The following is a 22618-nucleotide window of genomic DNA, read 5'->3' as shown; positions in this document are numbered from 1 at the left end:
TTTTTACTTTATAAGAGTACTATCTTCATGCTAAAGAATGGATCTTTTCAGATTAGAATAAACTGGATCTTTTCAGATTCAGGAATAAATCTCAATGTTTAAAATTATATTGTAAAATTGGCATATTTCTATATCAAATATATTTTATGTACCTCTCCTGATTCACTCGCCTGTCTTTTAGACCCTGGGATGCTTGTTCCACCTCATCTGCCACCTAAGGGACTAAATTCCTTCAGGTCCCCTCAATTCCAATGCATGGGACCAACCAAAACCCTTACCCAGAGCCAGGGTACTACCTTTGGGTATAATTCTCAAAGCCAGGCCATCCAGGCATATTTTTAGGGCCCTAGTGCTTCTCACAAGTTTTGTATGTAGATCAAATGTCACAGCTCAGGGTATAGGTTCTGGCTTCCCAACTAAGCCTTAAATATATTGGATGATGCAGAACAGAAGTGCAAAAAACTAATTCTTAGGGGTGAACTTTGACTAATGGGGAATAAATAGTAGATGGAGCCTAACAGATGAACTTACTCCCCTATTTTCTCTACTATAGGTGTCCCCAAAAGTAATTTCTTCATACAGCCTATCAGGAGACATCCCACATGACTGCAGATGTATTTAGCAAGGATGTGGCCCCATCAAAGCTTAGCATAAAGCAATAAGCTGAATATACATCATCTTACCTTGCTTCCCATTCTTTCCTTCCTCACTTTCTATTTCCTTTACTCATGCTACCCTAAAATTACACCAAAATCTATTGCACCAAATCTATATTGTACTAGAGAATCTGGCCTGAGACAGTCCCTTTATTAAAGGGAACCATGGCCCCCTGAAGAAATAGTTGATTTGAGACCTGGGGCAAGAATTAAACAAGATAAGCCTGAATTATCTAGTAGAGCCAGAAAGCAAGGAAGTTAAAAAGACAAATGGTGTCATGATAAATGGAGATAGGATCCACCTTGAAAATGTTCCCAGTGGAACAAGGAGAACAAATAAGATTTGGAATTTGCCACCTAATCTTACTAATTATTTTTAGCATCACTACAAGTGAGACAATCTTATGATGTTGAGCACCTCATATGTAATATGAAATATCTAATGTCACCACAAGGCATTCCTCCTTTAAAAAATCCTGAATTTAATCAACTTCTAAATCTATCAGTTACAGAAATAAAAGGAAATAGAAAAATCTCTTTATGAAACCATAAAAAAAAAACTGGCCAAATATGGAATGTGGGGCACTCTTCAGGATAATAATCCATTTTATTTCATAAATTGATATCACTGAAAAAATAGGAGAGGATTGGGGGCTTCCCTTTAAATGAAAGGTAAGAAATTTAATAAATTAAAAAGACATTGTTCAAATTCTGATTCAAATAAACATTTATAATAAATGATATTTGGTAAATAACCAGAAGAAATACAGTATGGACTAGATAAAATATGTTATACTAATTTTGCTAGATATGATAGTATATTGTCATTATTTTAGGTAATTTTTCTAGAAAAAGATGATATAATGCCAAGGATTTACTTCAAAACACTGCAGAGGAAAAGAAGAAGGAAGGAAGGAAATTAAAAAATAAGAAGAAGAACAAAAAACTTTAAAAAGAATAGTGTGCGCCTCATAACACAACATCAAGCTACATGAGACAGAAACAAAAAGAACTTTAAGGAAAACAGATGAATTCATTATCATAGAGACTTCAACACCCCTTTATCAGTAATGGATAGATCAAGCAGGCAGATAAATCAGTTAGGACATAGTTGAACTCAACAGCATCATCAATCAATGAGATGTAATTGATATCTAGAGAATAGATGATGATCCAACAATAGCAGAATACACACTTTTCTCTATCTCCAAGATGGACCACATTCTGGGCCATAAAACACACCTGAATAAATTTAAAAGAATAGAAATCCTACAATGTCTTTCTTTGAGCCTACAATGGAATTAAACTAGGAACAATAACAAAGATAACTGAAAGCCCCAAAATACATGAATATTCAATAATATACATACAGCAAAGAAAAAAGTCTCAAGATGAATTTAAAAATATTTTAACTAAGTGAAAATGAAAACACAACCTATTAAAATTTGTTGGATGGAGCAAAAGCAGTCTTTAGAGATAAACTTACAGCATTGAATATATATGTTAGAAAAGAATAGAGATCTAAAATCAGTAATCTAAGTTTTCACCTTAGGAAATTAGAAGAGGAAAAGCAAAGTAGATGCAAAATAGACCAAAAAATTTTTTAAATAAATAAGAATTACAGTTGAAATCAATAAAATTGAAAACAGAAAATCAATACAGAAAAATCAACAAAGCCAAATGCTGGTTTTTTTTTAAAGTATCAGTAAAATCAATAAGCCCCTACTCAGTATAACTAAGGGGAAAAAAAGAGAGGATACAATTATAATATAGAAATGAAAGATGTAACATCACTATAGATCTTCTAAACATTTAAATTATAATAAAGGAATACCATGAACAACTCTATACCCACAAATTTGATGACCTTGATGAAAAGGACTAATTCTTTGAAAGACGTAATTTTCTGAAATGCATACAAGAAGAAATCAACAGTCAGAATAGGCCTATTTCTATTAAAGACAACAAATCAATGATTAATAGCATCAGGCCTGAAAGCACCAGGCCTGGATGGGTTCACTGGCAAATTCTACTAAATGTTTAAGGAACAAATTTTACCAATTTTCTACAATCTCTTCCAGAGGATAGAAGCTAAGAAAATACTTCCAAATTCATTCTATGAGGCTAGCATAGCCCTAAGTCAAAATCAGACAAAAATATTACAAGAAAACTAAAGACCAGTATCATTCATGAACAGGGATGTAAATATTCTCAAAAATATTTACAAATCAAATGCAACAATATATACAAATAATTATACACCATGATAAGTGGGATTTATCCTAGGTATGCAAGGCTGGTTCAATGTTCAATAATCAATTAATGTAATTCATCATATTAACAAGCTGGGAAAAAAATCATATGATCTTATCAATAGATACAGAAATGGCAATTAACAAAATCCAACACCTATTCATTATAAAAACTCTCAATGAAATAAGAAACAGAATAACTTCTTCAACTTGATAAAGCATACTTACCAAAATATCTACAGTTAACATCACATTTAATGATGAGACTTTAGAAGCTTTCCCCTAAGATTGAGAACAACAAGGATGTTTCTTCTCACTACTCCTTTTCAACACTGTACTGGAAGTCCTGGTTAATGCAATAAGACAAGAAAAGGAAGTAAAATATACAAATTAAGAAAAAAATTTAAATTGCCTTCATTCACACATAACATTACTGTCTTTGTAGAAAATCTGAAATAACCAATGAAAAATTCCTGGAACTAATCAGGTATTATAGCAAGTTTGCAGGATAAAGTTAATACACAAAGTTAATCACCCTTTCTATATACTAGCAATAAACAAGTGGGATTTATGATTCAAAACACAATACCATTTAGAATAGAAGCTCCCAAAAAATGACATACTTATGAATAAATGTAACAAATATGTATAAGATTTATATTAGGAAAACTACAAAAACCTGAAGAACAAAGTCAAAGAACTAAATAAATGGAGAACTATGACAGGAAGACTCAATATTATCAAGATGTCAGTTCATCCCAACTTGATTTATAGATTCAGTACAATCTCAATAAAAATTCTAGTGATTTATTTCATGGATATTCACAAACTGATTCAAAAATGATGGGATGATGATGATCATGATGATGATGATGATGATAAAGTTAAAAATCTTTTTCATCCTGGTTGGGGCCTTTGGTAAATGAGAAATCTATGCTTCAAAGTTATCACAGATTTTTCTCATCTTTTCATCTGACTTAAGTTTTAACTCCCTCCTCCCTTCCATTTTTTATAATCTATCCTTCCGACACTACCATGTTCAAAGAGGTGGGCCTGGGAAGGAAAAAACAAACAAAAGAAACTTCTTACTAACCACCACTAATGTAAAATGACTTTCTGCTCTCTGAGCTTAGTAGGTTTAAAACTCATTCTTTAGCTCATTCACACTTCCATGGGTTCAGAGAACACAGTAGATATATTTGACTCCAATTTCTGTATTCTATTTTCTTCTGGCTGGTTATTTTCCCCTCAATCTCATCACTACTCATTGTAATGTTTTTGGGAAGGATTTAAAATCGCTTAAGGACAGCTCTACTCCTACATGGCCTACACCTGGTGTATGTGAAACACACACAAATCTTTTACTGCATTGAATTCTGCATGCACAGACCAAACCCAAAACAATGAGCTTAACTCCAGCATCAGCAGCTTGGCTACCCAACTGTAGCCCTTTATATTTCTCAGCTGGGAGTTTAAAACAAAACAAAACAAAAAAACAACTCTACAGTTTCACTAAAGCCTGTAGGCATCACAGATTAAGATCTCGGAATGGTCTCAACGGAGTATCTTCATTACATAATTGGAGGTGGGACTCATAGCCAAGTTCTTTTCATGCCTCTTCAAAAATCCTCTTCATGAATATTCTTCTTGTCTCAAATTTTTACACTTGATGTAGGTGATGTATATTAGAATCCTGTAACTGCTTTTGGTTATTTTGAAATATCTAATATCTGTCATCCAACTCCCTTTGCTATCTGATGGCTATTGATTCAGTCAAAACGCTTTTCTTAACATCCTATTATAAAGACTTTTTTTAAAAGGAGAGAAATAGAATTATGCTTTTAAGTAATTTCTCTGGTTCTATAAAAATAGATTGTGGAGGGTGGTGGCAAATATGGAAGCACAGAAAAGACTAGTAGAGTAGTTTGAGTGAGATGTAATGTTGACACAGACTAGAGTTGGGAAGAGAAGTTGCATGCCAGATATATATTCAAGGTAGAAGCAGTAATGCTCATTAATTTTATAAAAGGTGTGAGAAAAAGAGAGGAATCAAGGATAACCACCATATTTTCTTCCTGAGTAAATATGTGAAGGGTATGCCAGTAACTAGTTAAAGACGGGGACAGTAGATTGTTTAGAGAGGTAAAGAATTAAGAGTTCAATTTTAGACATGCTAAGTTTTAAGTGACTATTAAATATCCAAGTAGGAATACCAAAGGATATAAAGTCTAGTGCACGAGAGGTCTAGAAATCAGGGCTAAAAATATATATTGTACATTATCAACATTTAGGAAATATTAAAAACTATAAGACTAAATGAGAATACCTTGGAATTGGCAGTGGCTAAAGGATAAAAGAGAACAAAAGATTTAGTAGCCTTCAAGTACTCCAAAATTCAGATGTTAGAAAGATGAGGGAGAACTACCAAATAAGACTCAGAAAGGACGACCACTCCCAAAGTCTCTAAAAGGGGAAGAAAAAATATTAAAGAGTGGTCATTAGGTAAAATGGTAAAAGGTATAATCTCCATTCCCACATATTAAAAACTTAAGAATTGAGGGAGGCAGCACATGCAGTTGGTTCAAAGTACATTCTATTCCCTATAAGACAGCAACTAATACAACCAGTATGCTTTCCCAGCAGTGATAGTTTAGCTGAGACTTGTAAAGGATCATCTAAGATTTTCTAAAGCTAGCAGAAAATGTTGTCAGCTAGCATATAGCAGTGTTATCCTATTTTTTGAAAGAAACAGCATTATGATATAATAATTACTTAACATGCCTTTATCTGTGGGTCCCTGAGTCAGTCCTAGGAGATGAGTCTCATTAAAAATAAGTAATAAGGGGGTGCCTGGGTGGCTCAGTGGGTTAAAGCCTCTGCCTTCGGCTCGGGTCATAATCACAGGGTCCTGGGATCGAGCCTCGAGTCGGGTTCTCTGCTCAGCAGGAAGCCTGCTTCCTCCTCTCTCTCTGCCAGCCTCTCTGCCTACTTGTGATCTCTCTGTCAAATAAATAAATAAATTTTTTTTTAAAAAGTAATAATAATAAATTAAAAGAAAGTAAGGTAAAGTGTTCCAGGTACACCAGAAACACAAAGAGGAAAATACATACTCTTGCTTTACTATTTGCATTCATCTGTTTGCTCTAAAAAGATCATCTGATGGACAATGTTCATTTTTAAAGTTGAGTTACCAGATTCAAACCTTAATATACTCCCCAATTAAGTCTAACAGTGCTTTCAAAGATGGACTTTGACTTTGACCATTTAATGAACAAATCCAATCAGCCACCTTGTTAGTGAAAATGGAAAAGAGACATCTTTGAGAATGATAAATAGCTAACCGCAGAGGGAACTCAGAAAGCATACTACTATAGAAGGTATTTTATACTCACTCTCACAATTAATTTTTTTAAATGAATTGATAATAGTTTTTCTTTGTCTATGACAAAACTCCACCTCAAACTCTGAGGAGAGAATCCGTCACACTGGAATTCTGTTACCTCTCAGCTAAGTCCAAGGAATCAGATTCATGAGAAAATAAAAGTTCATTTTTCAAATTACCTTCCTTTGATGGGAAGTTCAGAAATCACCCACCTATTATAAGTTATAGGCATGAATTTCTTGTGTAAAATGGCTTTTGGGTCACATGAGGTACCTTTGAATATTAATATTGAACAAATATTAGCCCAATAATCTCAGTTCAGGTCAATAAAGGAACACACTGCATTGTAGAATCAGAGGGTTAAATACAGACCACTGGAATGGGAGGATCATATCCTATAGCTTTTGTAAGATCTTAATCCAAGCATTCCTTTAAATCCTACTAGAATTAAAAACCATTGTTTATATATTAGTATTGAGGGACCTGACTGCTATGTAACTAGGGAAATTTGCCTGAGAAACTCCTCATTATCTCTCAATTTCTAGTACACATTTTAACTTCTCCATGAACTTCTTAAATTTCCCATTTCTAGTCTCTTCCTTCTCTGCTTGCACAGATTCATGTCACATTGAAAGCACTTCCTCACATTTTCCTGTAATCATCCACTTACAAGTAGTACCACAAAATAACGGGTCTACTTAATTTTTTCACATAACCATGTGATGATGTGTAAGGAATCATGCCATGCAGGCAGCATTTAGTTCTCAGCCCCTGGTTAAGCCTTCAGCTATACCAAGGAAGCATATGTGCCTATGCCATTCTTACTGTAGTGGATGCTGTTGCTGTCTTTTTCATAACACTTTTACTATTTGGTATACATACTACACCCTCAACCCCAACCCCAGCTGCTGTGAGTGTTAGTTGAAAACAACTCACAGCTGATATCTTCACCAGAGAAGGAAACTAGCCAGTGCAGACCTCATTTAATGCTAGGGGGGGGGGGAAGGGAAAACAAAGAAATATAAAAAGTGAGCCCTCTTCACTCAACGTAGGACAAACTCTGTGGTACAAACTCTGTGCTACAATAGATGTGCCGAAGTTTTCCTGAGGGATAAAAATTAAGTCAGTCTTATTTTTGCTTCACTTTCCTCCTGTTTAGTCCTGTTTTGCTCACATACTTCCTCCTCCAGTTAATCACTAAAACAAGGATCTTCATCTCAGGTTCTACTTCAAGATATTTTACCCAACATAGCTAGTACTTAACATGATTCTAAGAAGCAGACACTATGGCTGGGATTCTGGCATGGTTCAGTCACTGACTGGATGGCAATGAGGACTTATCAGTGATGATAGGTGTTGTATTTATAGCTCATGCCATGCTAAAAAGGTGCAATTGTTAAGACTTCCATCTTTTGTGGACTGCAAAGGGACACGGGAACAAGGGAAGCATTAGCTAGTACTACGTTTTTGGTTTGAGATGTCAGGGAGAAACAGCAATTATAAGGGCTATAAAATTTTGTGGTTGTTCTTAAGTGCAACTGATTTGTTGAAGAAAGAACATGACAGGTTCAAGTCTATTAATCAAGAGTTTATAGCAAAATATGACTATCTGAGGGCAGCATTTAAATAGATGCTCATCTCATGCAGCCAGAGGACAGACATAGAAAATCAGTCACAGGACTTAACTGAAAGAGAAGAGCTTCAGAGAGAGTTGGATTCCCAGTCAAGTCTTTGATGCTAAATCAAGGTCCATGATAGGGAAGGAATAGGAACATAAGGCCTATCATAGAGATGTCTGGATAAATGGAAATCACAAGGTTATTTCAAGAATTAAATGTCAGCAGGGCGCCTGGGTGGCTCAGTGAGTTAAAGCCTCTGTCTTTGGCTCAGGTCATGATCCTGGAGTCCTGGGATCATGCCCCACATCGGGCTTTCTGCTTCTCCGGGAATTTGCTTCCTCCTCTCTCTTCTCTGCCTGGCTCTCTGCCTACTTATGATCTCTGTCTGTCAAATAAATAAATAAAATCTTAAAAAAATAATTAAATGTCAGCATCCTTGGAAATCATTTAACCATATCTAGGACATGGGATATACTTGAACATGTGACAGGTAGTATTTTTTACCTAAACAAATAACATCTGGTTTTCTTTTAAATCTGACCATTTTGGGCAGAACTGATTTGGAAAGATGACACAAGATGATTGGGCAATTATCTTAATCTAAAATTTTTATAAGAGATGTCTCTAGACTATACTGTCCAATACAGTAAACTGGAACCACATCTGCCTATTTTAACTTAAATTCTAATTAAACTTTAATTAATTAGAATTTAATTTAAAAATCAGTTGTTCAGTTGCAATAGCTATATTTTAAAGGCCATGTTTGGCTTAATAACCACATGTGGCTCATGGCTGCTGAGATAGATATTGCAGATAAAGGATATTTCCTTCATTACAGAAATGTCTACCAGATAGCATAGCTTCAAATTATGCAAACTTCACAAGGTAAAAGAATGTTCTTCGAGAGTGATTTGTAAGTATAGTAGCTAATGGCACTTATGCCTACATTAGGGCATGTTGTCCTTAATTGTCTTGCCTTCTTATTCCTCACAGACTAAAATTTAAATGAAACAATCCTCACAGAACTTTGATCTTGTTGAGTGTGACAAGAAATGTTAGTCTACATGGTAGCATCATTAATGAGAATATCACTTACAAGATCTCTATAGTCATTAAAAAACATTTACATTATACCGAGTCTGCTAATTTCCATTGGGATTTTCCCTAATTATAGTAATACAGTCCTTCAGATATAATTTGAATATGGTAACAATGCAGAGGCCAACTTAGATCATTTTTCATTTACTTTATAATATCACATTAATCCTTTTCCCATTTAATACTTCCTACCATTAATTCTGAACCCTGCTGGCAACTTTATATATATATATATATATATATATATATATATGCCATTTGCAGAAGATCACATTGCTTCCATGTAAATGATCTTATCTCAGATTTAATTTTACCAAGAAGAAAATATGCCTTTCCTCTTTTATTTGCATTTACTCACAGCATCTTGAACAACTTGTAGTGAATTGCTGTTATTGGTTAGAGGGTGGATTTATTTACCAACAGACAGGCTCTGTTGGTTTAGCATTATAAACTAGAGAAGTGATGCAAAAATTTACTTTTTTTATGTTTGAAGGTGACAAGATTAATCTTATCTCTATTCTTTAAACCAATCTAGCTATAAAAGCTGTTTTGTATATCATCACTTATTAATTGTGGAAATTTATATTAAACAACTGTAACATACTTTTTTAAAAAGATTTTATTTATTTATTTGACAGACAGAGATCACAAGTAGGCACAGAGGCCGGCAGAGAGAATGGGGAGAAGCAGGCTCCCTGCTGAGCAGAGAGCCCAATGTGGGGCTCAATCCCAGGACCCTGGGATCATGACCTGAGCCGAAGGCAGAGGCTTTAACCCACTGAGCCACCCAGGTGCCCTGTAATGTAATATTAATAGGATAATTACATTCAAATTTTCAAAATCAGAACTTTTTCCCTAAAAATTGTTGGATGTTAAATTTCACTTGACTACATTTTTCATTTTCTAGCAGTTACTTTGGTGTAACAAAGGCAGGGACACAGCAGATAGTAGACAGGATCCTTGCCTTTGGTCAGTAGAAGTCATAGGCAAAAATCTACAGCATAAACATCACAAATTTACATGTTGCACATTAGAAAAAAATTTAAATACAGAAAACCCAGGAAAGTGTGAAAAATAATCTCAAAAAATTAGATAAAGTAGAAAAAAGATTCAACCTTCATTCACATCACAGTTTCTTGTTTTGATGGATGGGGAGTAGCCATACATAATCCTTGATGTGCAAAATCTCAGAAATGATCATTTGAACAGCTTTATATGGAGCTCCCCTTTGAACCCACAAATATGAACAAGTATAGAATTAACAGAGAAGCTTAACCTATTGGATGAAATAATAATTGCTTACATGGTATGATTTTACAACTACTGATGAGTGAGGTCAGGCTATGTTTAGCTACAATAACAAATAACCTAACCTTAGGGATTTATAACATACATGTATATCTATCAGGGGTCAGCCACTGCTCTGCTACACATTATTTTCACTCTAGGACCTAAGCTATGGAGCAGCCTATATCTGGATTATTGTTTGTCATGGTGGCAGAGAAAAGAAAAATATGGCAAATCCCATGGTGGCTTTTTTTTTTTTTTTTTTTTTTTTTGCTTCAGGGGTGCAGGTCTGTGAATCATCAGTCTTGCACAATTCACATCACCCACCAAAGAACATATCCTCCCCAATGTCCATAACACAATCACCCCCATCTCTCCCAATCCCCTCCCCACCAGCAACCCTCAGCTTGTTTCCTAAGATTAAGTGTCGTTTATGGTTTTTATCCCTCCCCAGTCCCATCTTGTTTCATTTTTTTCCTCCCTTCCCCCCACACCCTCTTCACTCTGCCTCTCAAATTCCTCATATCAGAGAGATCGTATGATAATTCTTTCTCTGATTCATTTATTTTGCTTAGCATAATACCCTCTAGTTCCATCCATGTTGTTGCAAATGGAAAAATTTCATGGTTTTTGATGGCTGCATAGTATTCTATTGTGTATATATATTCTGCTGATTTCCTGATTAGATTCTTTGTTCTTTGAGTGTTGATGTTGCTAAGTTTCTTATAGATTTTGGATACTAGCCCTTTATGTGATATGTCATTTACAAATATCTTCTCCCATTCTGTCAGTTGTCTTTTGGTTTTACTGACTGTTTCCTTTACTGTGCAAAAGCTTTTGATCTTGATGAACTCCCAATAGTTCATTTTTGCCCTTGGTTCCCTTGCCTTTGGTGATGTTTTTAGGAAGAAGTTGCTGCAGCTGAGGTCAAAGAGGTTGCTGCCTGTGTTCTCCTCAAGAATTCTGGTGGATTCCTTTCTCACATTGAGGTCCTTCATCCATATTGAATCTATTTTTGTATGTGGTAGGAAATGGTCCAATTTCATTCTTCTGCATGTTGCTGTCCAATTTTCCCAACACCATTTGTTGAAGAGACTGTTTGTTTGTTTGTTTGTTTTTCCCATTAGACATTCCTTCCTGATTCATCTAAGATTACTTGATAGATTCTGGGCTCTCTATTCTGTTCCACTGATCTATGTGTCTGTTTTTGTGCCACTACCATACTGTATTGATGATTACAGCTTTGTAATAGAGCTTGAGGTCTGGAATTATGATGCTGCCAACTTTTTCAAGACTATGTGTTTCATTTCTTTGAAAAAAGTTGATAGCATTTTGATCAGGATTACATTAAATGTGTAGGTTGCTCTAGGCAGCATATATTTCTCACAATATTTGTCTTCCAATCCATGAGCATGGAACAGTTTTCCATTTCTTGGTATCTTCCTCAATTTCTTTCATGAGTATAGTTTTCTGAGCACAGATTCTTTGCCTCTTTAGAATATTTATTCCTAGGCATCTTATGGTTTTGGGTGTAATTGTTAATGGGATCAATGCCTTAATTTCTTTTTCTTCTGTCTTGTTGCTGGTATATAGAAATGGAACTGATTTTTGTGCATTGGTTTTATATCCTGACACTAAATTTTGCTATGAGTTCTAACAGTTTGGAGTGGGGTCTTTTGGGATTTTCACATAAAGTACCATATCATCTGCAAATATTAAGAGTTTGACTTCATTGCTGATTCAGATGCCTTTTATTTCTTTTTGTTGTCTGATGGCTAAGGCTAGGACTTCTAGTACTATGTTGAATAGCAGTAGTGATAGTGGACAGCCTTGTTGTGTTCCTGACCTTAGGGGAAAACTTCTCAGTTTTTCCATATTGAGGATAATATTCACTGTGGGATTTTCATAGATGGCTTTTATGATATTGAGGTATGTACCTTCTATCCCTACATTTTGAAGAGTTCTGATCAAGAAAGGATACTGTACTTGTCAAATGTTTTTTCACCATCTATCAAGAGTATCCCATGGTTCTTGTTCTTTTATTAATGTATTATATCACATGAGTTGATTTTCGGATGTTGAACCAAACTTGCAGCCCAGGAATAAATTCCACTGGTCATGGTAAATAATCCTTTTAATGTACTGTTGGATCCTATTGGTCAGTATTTTGTGAGAATTTTTGCATCCATGTTCATCAAGGATATTGATCTGTAATTCTCCCTTGATGGGGTATTTGCCTGGTTTGGGGATCAAGGTAATGCTGGCCTCATAAAATGAGTTTGGAAGTTTTCCTTCCATTTCTATTTTTTTGGAACACTTTCAGGAGAGTAGGTATTAATTCTTCTTGAAATATTTGGTAGACTTTCCTTGGGAAGCCATCTGGCCTGGGCTCTTGTTTGTTGGGAGATTTTTGATGACACACACACACAAATAAGGATAAACACAATGAAGGGATGGAAACTGTAAAGATGAAAATTTAAAAAGATTCTAAAAAGGAATTGATAATATAAGAAGTCAATTGAAAAAAGAAAAAGAAAAAAGAAAAGAATGTGATCAGGCTGGAGACTAGAACATGCCATGCACTATATTTGGGGTATATGTTGATCTATTAGAAGAAACTGTATCCCAAAATTTTAATGAAAGAAAAACCCATATGTATACAAAATATAAGTCCCTTTCAAATACAATGAGGGGATAGAATATGACTATAACAATGAAAATTTAAAATTTTTTAAAAAGGTATTGATAAGATAAAATAGATAAAAATGTTAAAATAGAAAAGAGGAAAAATTTTTTAAAAAATAGGATAAGACAAAAATAAAATTAAAAAAAAATAACTTTGAAAGACTAAGGAATCATTGGGGGGGGAAAGCCATGAATTCAATATGTTGCCTTCCCCTACCTCTGGCCTTCCACATTTTTCTTTGATAGGTGAACTTGATTTTGGCTGGATATTCTTGTTAATCTTTTGAGGAGGGGCCTGTTGCAGTGATTATCAAATGTCTTTGTCTGAGGTGGAAATGCACCGTCCTTGCCATGGCCTAGTCTAAATAATCTGCTTGGTTTTGCTCTTGGTAGCTATGGTTTCCTGAACCCTTTCTGTACAGCTTCAGAGGATGAGAATGAAAATGGCAGCCTCCCAATCTCCAGCTCCATATGAGTTGAGAGCTCGGGGTTCCACCCCTCAATGCACCCTCAGAGAAAAACAGTCAATCACTCCCATCTCCCTGGTCTCCAGCCACACTCTGTGCTCACCAAGCCTGTAACCAAGTGTTTCTATCTCTGGCACATCACTCCATTTGGAGTCTCCAAACCCAGCAGATTCCTGCAGCATGCTCCCATGCTGCTCCTCCCAAAGGAGGAAGGAGGGGTTCCCAGATCTGCCACTTGTGGGTCCCTGCTCAAAAAGCAGTGGCCCAACTGTGCCTTGGATCATAGTTTAAGTTAACCCTGAGCTGAGATCCCCTTTCTTTGCAGCTGGCTTCCCTGCTCTGATACCTGGGAGCTCTGCTGAACTCAGGCACCCCTAATCCTTCTGTGACCCCAAGGGTCCTGAGCCAACACTGTCCCAGCGAGGGCTCCACTCCCCCATTTAGCCCTGGAGCAATGTCCCTCACTGGAGCCAACTTCTAAAAGTTCCAATTTTTTGCTCTGCTGCTCTACCACTTGCCAGGGGCTGACCCCTCCCCCAACAGTTTATCTTCCCATACATTGCCTCAGATTCACTTCTCTGCAAGTCTTACCTTCCAGGAAGTGGTCACTTCTCTGTTCATAGAATTTCTTCTCTTCTCTTTGATCTCCATTTTGCACCAAAGCTCAGAGTCTAGATGTAAAGACTCAAAGCCCTGTGTTCAGGTGCCATATGATGTGGTTTTGGAATATAAGTGAGGTTCAGTGGGGTGGGGTCCGGAGCTGATGACCAAGAAAGAATTCTTGAGACATCTTTGGTGTAAAATGGTGGTTTATTAAAGCATGGAGACAGGACCCAAGATCAGAAAGAGCTGCTTCCCCCACACTGGCTTTTAAAAATTCTATGCCACTTCCTCCCATACTTCATTGTCAACACCAACTGTGTGCTCACTTCTAAGTTTGTACACCAGAAATGTATAAAACTTCCTCAAAGAGGGGTACAAAAGGGAAAGAAAATAAAATGTTTGCTGACAGTACTACAAGCTATACCAGAAGTATACCAAGTGGCGGAGCTCCTGGGTGGCTCAGTAGGTTAAGCCACTGCCTTCGGCTCAGGTCATGATCTCAGGGTCCTGGGATCAAGTCCCACATCGGGCTCTCTGCTCAGCAGGAAGCCTGCTTCCCTCTCTCTCTCTCTCTCTCTCTCTCTGCCTGCCTCTCCGACTACTTGTGATCTCTCTCTGTCAAATAAATAAGTAAAATCTTAAAAAAAAAAAAAGAAGAAGTACCAAGTGGCCAATTCATTCCAAAATATGTGTATATACCCTTGCTGCCCTCCTGATTGTTTTCATTTCATCATATTTCCATTAAAATTTAAATATGCCACTTTTCAGATTCTGAATCCAAAGAGATTTTGCAGTTTTCCAGCTGTGCTACAACAGAGCTTTCCAATCCATGTTTAAATATTAGTATTGGGGCACCTGGATGGCTCAGTGGGTTAAACCTCTGTCTTCGGCTCAGCTCATGATCTTAGGGTCCTGGGATCAAGCCCTGCATTCGGCTCTCTGGTCAGCGGGAAACCTGCTTCTTTCTCTCTCTGCCTGCCTACTTGTGATATCTCTCTCTCTCTCTCTCTCTCTTTCTCTCTCAAATAAATAAATAAAATCTTTTTTAAAAAGTTTAAATATTAGTATTAAAATATGAGTAGTAAAACTGATATTTCACATTTTTCCTAACTTTTCCTAACTTTCTAGTTTCTTCTTTCTTATATGGACCAGAACTTGGGAAGGAGAACAGAATGAGAATAGTCTCAGGCTGCAACATCTACCTCACCATTTCATTCATAGTGTCTTGGATCAGAGAATACGTTTCTCTGGAAAGGAAAGGTATCTGAAAGAGGATTTCACATGGTTTATCCCATTTAAACCTTATAAGAACCCTGTCCAGCAAGCATTATTACTGTCACTTAACACATGATGAAACTGAGACTCAGATAACCTAAGTCAAATGCTCAAGGCAGAGATTTAAACCTATGCCCTGTCAGCTACCTCACCTTATTCATGCCTTTTAGTGCCAAAAGTGTAAGTATCTTTTAAGACCCAAATATGAGACCATATTCTTATGAAAATCTGCTTCATTGTCCATCTTTCAAGCTGAGTTAAACATTATTCCTCCCTTTATTGTGTGACTGTCTCCACCACCAGACTGTGAGCCTACTTAGAGCAAGAAAGTTATTTGTCTTTATATCCTCAAGGCTTACCAAAATGTTTGTCATTGGCCTCATCTTTAATATTAATATTAACAAAAATCATAAATAAATGACTAAACTGTGCAGGTAGCTTCAAGCTTGGTCAAAAAAGAAAAATACCCAAAGCAGTGTATTAAATCAGATATAATACAAATATAGTTGGATCTGGATAGCATTGAAAAATTTAGAGATAAGGAATTGAGAGTCAATTGGCCTAGGTCTTAATTGTGTCTCAATCACTATATACTATTATCATCTTGGAGCTTTAATTTTCTCAGCTATTAAATAAATAGGTAGGAACAGATGATTATTAAAGCCCCATCAGCTCTGAAATTCTTTGGTTCAGGGAGGAACCATCACCAAAAGCAACTCTGAAAGGTATATACCTGTGGATACCTTTGCTACACCAACTAATGTTAAGATCAATCAGTCAAATCAATCTTTCTCAAATACCTCTTTCCTATGTTACTTCCCTATTATAATATATTCATTAGGTAGGCCATTAAAATTTCTTCCATTAGTTGGCCTGACTTTATCAATTCAATCCTATCTCTCATTTCTCATGAGAAAAGAAATAGTAAAATCGTATTAGGCAACAAGTCAAAAATATGACTGGGAACCTAAAATGAATACAGGAACAAGGCAGTGAAGAGATATCAGAGTAGATCTGGGAGAAGTATAGAAATTAGGAAACAAGATGTCAATGGGGAGAGGACATAAAAATTGAGGAAATACATGATTTAGGCAGGAAATTTTAAGTATACTTCCTACTGAGATAAGAGAAGTGTCAGTCCAATGAACTAATCAACTCAACACATATTATTATGTACTTATCATATGCCAGGTACTTTCCTGGACACTAAAGACTCAAGGAGACAGAAAAGGGTGGGGGAGGGGGAAATAAATAATTAAAATACAATATATGTGCTATAATAAAGATACAAACAAAGGACTTTGGCACCAAAAATAGGATGCAATTAAATCTTTCTTAGGAAGCCAGAAAAGCTTTCACAGAATTTGTGACATGTGAGCCAAGTTTTCAAGAATTATTAGAAGCTTTTTAGGTATGAAAAGCTTTTTTCCCAGAGACAGAACACAGGAAATGATAAATGATACAAAAAATGAAGGGCCATATGTTTTGATAGAACACCAAACAGTTTTAAGGTCACTGGATATTAAGATAAGATGGACAGACATTAAGAAGAAGACACTGAAGAGGAGGCCATTTGGTGAAAGATTTCCTTTGCTAATCTGGTAACAAGGAGAAATTTGTAAGTAGGTAGTTCCACGTATAGAACAACACAATTGCCACTCCTTTGCTAAGGCCCACATTTCAGAAAGCTTCTCTCTTTTTTCCAGTCTTTTGCCCCGACTAATACAAGAAATCTGTGGGGCCAAGTGAACATTCCGACCTGGAACTCTTCCCAATGCCTTTTCTCCACCTTCTCACTTTCCCGATCCCAAAACCCCCTTCTACTCCTCCATTCTAAACAATACTCCAGGTCCTCTGAATACTAAACCCACTTGCCTAAATGCCCTCAAATCCACTTCCAGGGCCTGCACATTTCCTTCTGCAGCTCCATCGTCTCAAGCACAGACCACACTGTCAGTGTGTGCCTCTCTGTGCGTGGGGAGAGGGTCGGAGGCTGTTGTTGGCTGAAGGTAGGGTTGTGGGTAAAGCTCAGACATCTAAGTATGAAGCAGAGCCAGGGTTTAAAGAAAAACAGGAAGAGAATAAGAGAGTCATAAGTCACAGAATCAGCTTCAATTTTACCTTTATTCATGCAAATGTTGGTGGCAGGCTTATATTCTCAACTTTTAACCATTTTACAAAATTGTGTTAACTATAAGGATAATTTGCTACATATGAATTGTCATAGATTAATTTGCACTAAACTTAAAATCTGATTTTTTTTTTTTTACTAGTCCCCATGCTGACTTAGATTAATCGACTCCCTGAACTATCAAGAAAGTAGTCCTTCAGTCTTTTAAAATTTTGTAAGGACCCTAGACTGCCAATATGTCAAGAAATCCACTCATCTTGAAGAGGAAGGGAGCTGGGTCTTCAGAAGATGCTTCTTCATAACAGCACCAGTGAATGGATGTAGAGTCAACAAGTATTTTCCTGACTCCCTAATAGATTTTAATCTGGCATTCTTATAGAGCACAAGTTCCTGATCTTGGCTCTGCTGCACTGAATTGATACCTTGTTGCAGCTTCCTCTTAACTCTGCTTTAATTCTGTATACTATACTGGCATACTACAGAGACCTCTTATTTCCTGCTATTCACCCCCCTCATCCAAACCAAACTCTACCTTTTTTCTTCAATTTTATTATTACCCTGTTGTCATTAGCAGCTATTATTGCCTTATCTCCCTAAGCCTCCTAATATAGGACAGATCTATCATTGCCAATAGCAAATATCCAGCAACAAAATAAACTTAAGTTTTGTTTGTTTTTTGTTTGTTTGTTTGTTTTTGCAAAATTGAATATCTTCAACAACTTCTCCATGATGGAATACATTCCCTCAGCCCACTTTCAAAAGAGCAAAGAAAGCTTTTATTTTTCCTCTTAATTTATAAGGACTAATAATGGGCTAATTCTCACATTTGGAAGACAAGAACAGGGCATCCCTTTACAAGGCAGCAAATGCACAACTTACAGTAACTGGAGAAAAGCAGTAGCTGGAGACTCACTAGGAAGCACAGATGGGCTCTGTGAGAGTTTGATTTGCTTTAACATCTTCTGTGTAGTTGTCTCAACTGGCTTTGAAAAGTCAGTTGTTGGAGATGCAGTTTATGATTCAACTAAAAGTATTCACTGAAGCATATGTTCTTGGTTGTTAATAGTTATTTCAGGAAAAAAGAAGATGTGTGTATTCATTCTTAAAATACTTTACATTCAATTGTGATTGTAATTTTTTACTGCACAATCCATTCGATGGAAAAACAAGACAGATAGCAAAGATGTCTGTGATTTTTATGGCTTCCTGTTTATTCACCAGGCTCCCAATTTCTTTTTTGCCTACACAGTTACTGAGGGGAATTAAGGCTTCTGCTCAATCTGGCATGCAGGAATAACTTCAAATAGGTTTTGCTTTGTGATACCGAAAATGCATCATTGGTGTAACTTTTTAATCAAAACTTATTTCCAAAGTCATTTTAAGGCACAAATTAAACCAGTCTAGATAATGGACCAATTTTAACATTAGATTGTCTTTCAGAGATCCAGTGAAATGAAATGGAACGGTGCATCTTAGCACTTAAAACATCATTGGTTAAATGAAGCAGGATCAGAAAAGGGGAGGTGAGCATAGTATTTCACAGCTATGAGTTAGGGAATTCTGTCCTTAGAGCTTTGAATCCAATTTCTTAAAAATCAATTTATAGTAAATTCCATGTCAGAGACTTAGGAAACCTACTGATATTCATTAAAACTACTTCCTAAGGAGAATAGGGTGAGGTGTCTCGTTTAGTTCTTTAAATAAGAAACATGAACCTTTGAAGGAAAAGCCAAAAATCAACTTTTAGTTTTGAAATCAGCCTTATTGAGACCTGCTGAGTTGATTTTTACTTTCTAATGAGGTGTCAGACTTTGAAAACTCCTAAGTGGTCAAGGTGAGTGCCTACATTTTTCTCCATTCCAGGCACAGGCCCAACTTCCCATCCTCTGTATGAAAGAGAAAAAACTCTTAAGCTTAAAGCCCACAATGACAACACTCTGGCTTTGCCACAAAGCCCAACTGTTGAGCAGAATATTAAGTGATAAGGGCTAAACCCACCCTAAGGTGATATCTCTGAGTTCATACTGAATTCAATTAGGCTAGCTTCATTTTCATCATTAAATTATTTTGATGGGAGTCCTACAGCTGCTAAAGGAAATGCTAGCCTTCAATATAATTCACAGAGGAAATGTCCTTGTTTAGTAAGTCAAGGAATAAGTGGAGTTAGAAGGAACATCTAGCATAACATCTCATCTATTGCTTGCCATCCCTACCACCACATTTTGGTGAAATGTATTTCATTATTCCTAAATCATCCTTGACAAATTGATATCAAATCTCTCCTAGAGTATGTCATATGACAATTCACTGTTGCAAGGGTATTAAGAAAGCTTGCATGAAATAGAAATAAAGGAATACCCCCATGGTCATTATTGTAATAGATGACTGACCTCCAAGAAGCTGAAGCATATTAATTTCTAGCCCAGATGAGTTATTTAGAAACCACTGGAATTTCTCTATATGCTGGACACTTCACTGTATCCAAGAATTCATGCTCCTTATGAATTTATTATATATCCACCAAATACATGTGAACATGGCTTTTTCTGTAACTTAATGAATAAAGGACAAAGTAAACACAATCTCTCCCATAGTCAACATCAAGAAAAATGTGCAAAATAGTTTGTAACATATCAAAGAAATAGTACTCTCAAATTCTCTATGGAATCAGGTGAAGTAATACAAATTAAAAGTGGTCATATATACATGTATACACAACCTGGTGAAATGCACCGCTACATATACAGCCATAGCCTCTTAAACCATGGCTAACATTTACTCTGTCCCTGCTATTTCAGGAAGAATATAATATTTCTCATAATCCTCTCATCAATGAGGGGTGATGTACTCAAAGCCACATGGCTAGACCCTTTATCTTCTGTTTTCAGATTTCATGCTTTTTCCTCTAAATCTTATAAATTAAGTTAGGATATTCTACTTAATTAAATTAGCCATTTCTGGGTCACCAATTTCCTAAGGATTTAGAAAAATATACTTAATAATAAAACCTGTGATAATTGAAAATACATCCTCTCTGATGATCTGGCTCTTTGGAGCTTAGTGTTACACTTGAAGCCCTGTTGCAAACCTGTAAATGTAGATAGTACAGAACATTTATGCAAATGTGTTCAGGCCCAAGACATTCCCTAGTAATTTTACTGCATTTCTCTTTATTTTGAGCAAAATCCAAATGGCCACATTTATTTCTCATTGGCAGAAAAAATCAGGGAGTGTAGAGAGTCCAATTGTTCATATATTTCCATTATTCAATTGCGAGACAAGTAGAAATATAAGCACCTTGAAGCTGAGGATCTTGTATTACTTTTCTTTTTTCCCTTATGCCTAGCACAGTCTTAGCTTATAAAAAAAAAAAAAATGCTAAATTAGTATTTTCGAATGAATAAACATGGAACCACTAGTGTAAAGTGCTAGTTGGAACCTTGTGAGTCTGTGAATGAACAAACACTACATGCAAAGGAAACTCTATAGTCCCCTAGCACTTGAACATAATTAAAGTTCATTGTAAAATTAATAGCAAACATTTACATAGTGTGTTCTGTTTGCCAGGCACTACTTTAAGCCTTTTAAATATATCCTATTCATTTACTCCCCGAAATAATCTTATGACGTATATATTTTAATTATGTATATGTGTGTCTCTCCTTTCTTCTCCTAGACTGCTTTAAAGGGACTAGACCTTATTCCTCTTGTAAGTCAAGCCTCTATCAACCTGTTTAAGACATAGTATATGTTGGATAAGTAAATAAATTCATGAGTAAGTTGTTTTTCTCTGTGGGGAAGGTATTGTAAAGATCAGGTCACAGCCATAAATGCCTTCTACAGTATGCCTAGAAGATGACCATTTGAGTTGCAGCTACCACTACAATAATCACACTTATTTTTGCAACTTTGCAATTTATTCAAAGACTGAGCCATTCAGAATTACTCCCTAACCTACCATCATGGCAAGTCCTTTGAATCTATACTCTATACTCTGTTGGATCAAAAAGCGTATCTGCCTATAAAACATGCAACTTATACTTCCATAGGATAACACAAGAGTTAACATCTAATGATAAGACAAGAAAGCAGGAGCCATGCAGAAATTCCTAGGTGTGTCAGAAAGTGAGAAAGTTGGGAGATTTGGCTGATCTTGGGCATGTGACCAGAGTTTGGTTACTGGGAGGGTAAATGAATATATGTCAATATCTGAGTTGACAAATATTGAGACAAAATTCCTTGGTCTGTTTGAAGTCAAAACTGAAGAAACAGAACCAAGTGATGAGATCATAAAATTAAACATGAGTAGACTTGGATAATTTGTTTAAGAAGGAGGACTTCTGCTGGGATTTAGTGTCAGAAAAAGTTCTAATTGGATGCAGAGACATAATAGGTGTTATATGATGAGGTAACGAACAGACAAATGAAAGAAAAATAGTCAGGACTTGGTGAATGAATAAAAATAAACTGGTAAGGTAAACAGAGAATCAAGGATGATTGCAGTAAAATTGCAAGGAATTTCAAGTCTTAGTGATGGGGATGATTGGCAAAAATAGAGAGCTCTGGAAGAAATGCTAGGTTAGGGGAAAGATGATAAGTTCTTATGTATTTATACTGAGTGTGAGATGATCCATCCAAAAGCATATGGAATAGAAAATCAGAAAGCCCAGCATTACCCCTTAGAGTCCACAAAAGAATGAAAATTTAATGTCATCTAAGTCCAGGGAGCAGAAACTTCAAAGAATTTCTCAGCTGGCAGATGAATATTTTCAGACCAATAAATTTTTGAGGTGTCCAGAAAATGGCCACTAGTATTTTTATTTTAGGGAAAATTGGTGGAACTCTATGAAGCCTGATCACTCTAATCTTGTACCTTGCCTTTAAATGAATATAGAAATCCTGGAGTCAGTGACATCTCTTGCTCTCCATTATATCCCTAACATATAGACTATCACCTGGCACATAGTAGAACCTCTACAAATATTTGTTAAATGAAAAGAAAGGGCAGGGTGGGGTATGAAGGAAGGCAGGGAGGGAGGAAGACAGGGAAGGGGAAATACCACAAAATGCTACTGATTTGCAGCAGACCATAAGATAGAAAAAATTAGAATCGTTTCTACAAAGTTTTATTTTAAAGATCTCTTTATAGGATAAAAGCATCTC

This window comes from Lontra canadensis, unplaced genomic scaffold (genome assembly GCF_010015895.1).
Source record: "Lontra canadensis isolate GAN:19392208 unplaced genomic scaffold, GSC_riverotter_1.0 scaffold7, whole genome shotgun sequence".
NCBI classification, from domain to species: Eukaryota; Metazoa; Chordata; class Mammalia; order Carnivora; family Mustelidae; genus Lontra; species Lontra canadensis.
This window is presented reverse-complemented; position numbering follows the sequence as displayed.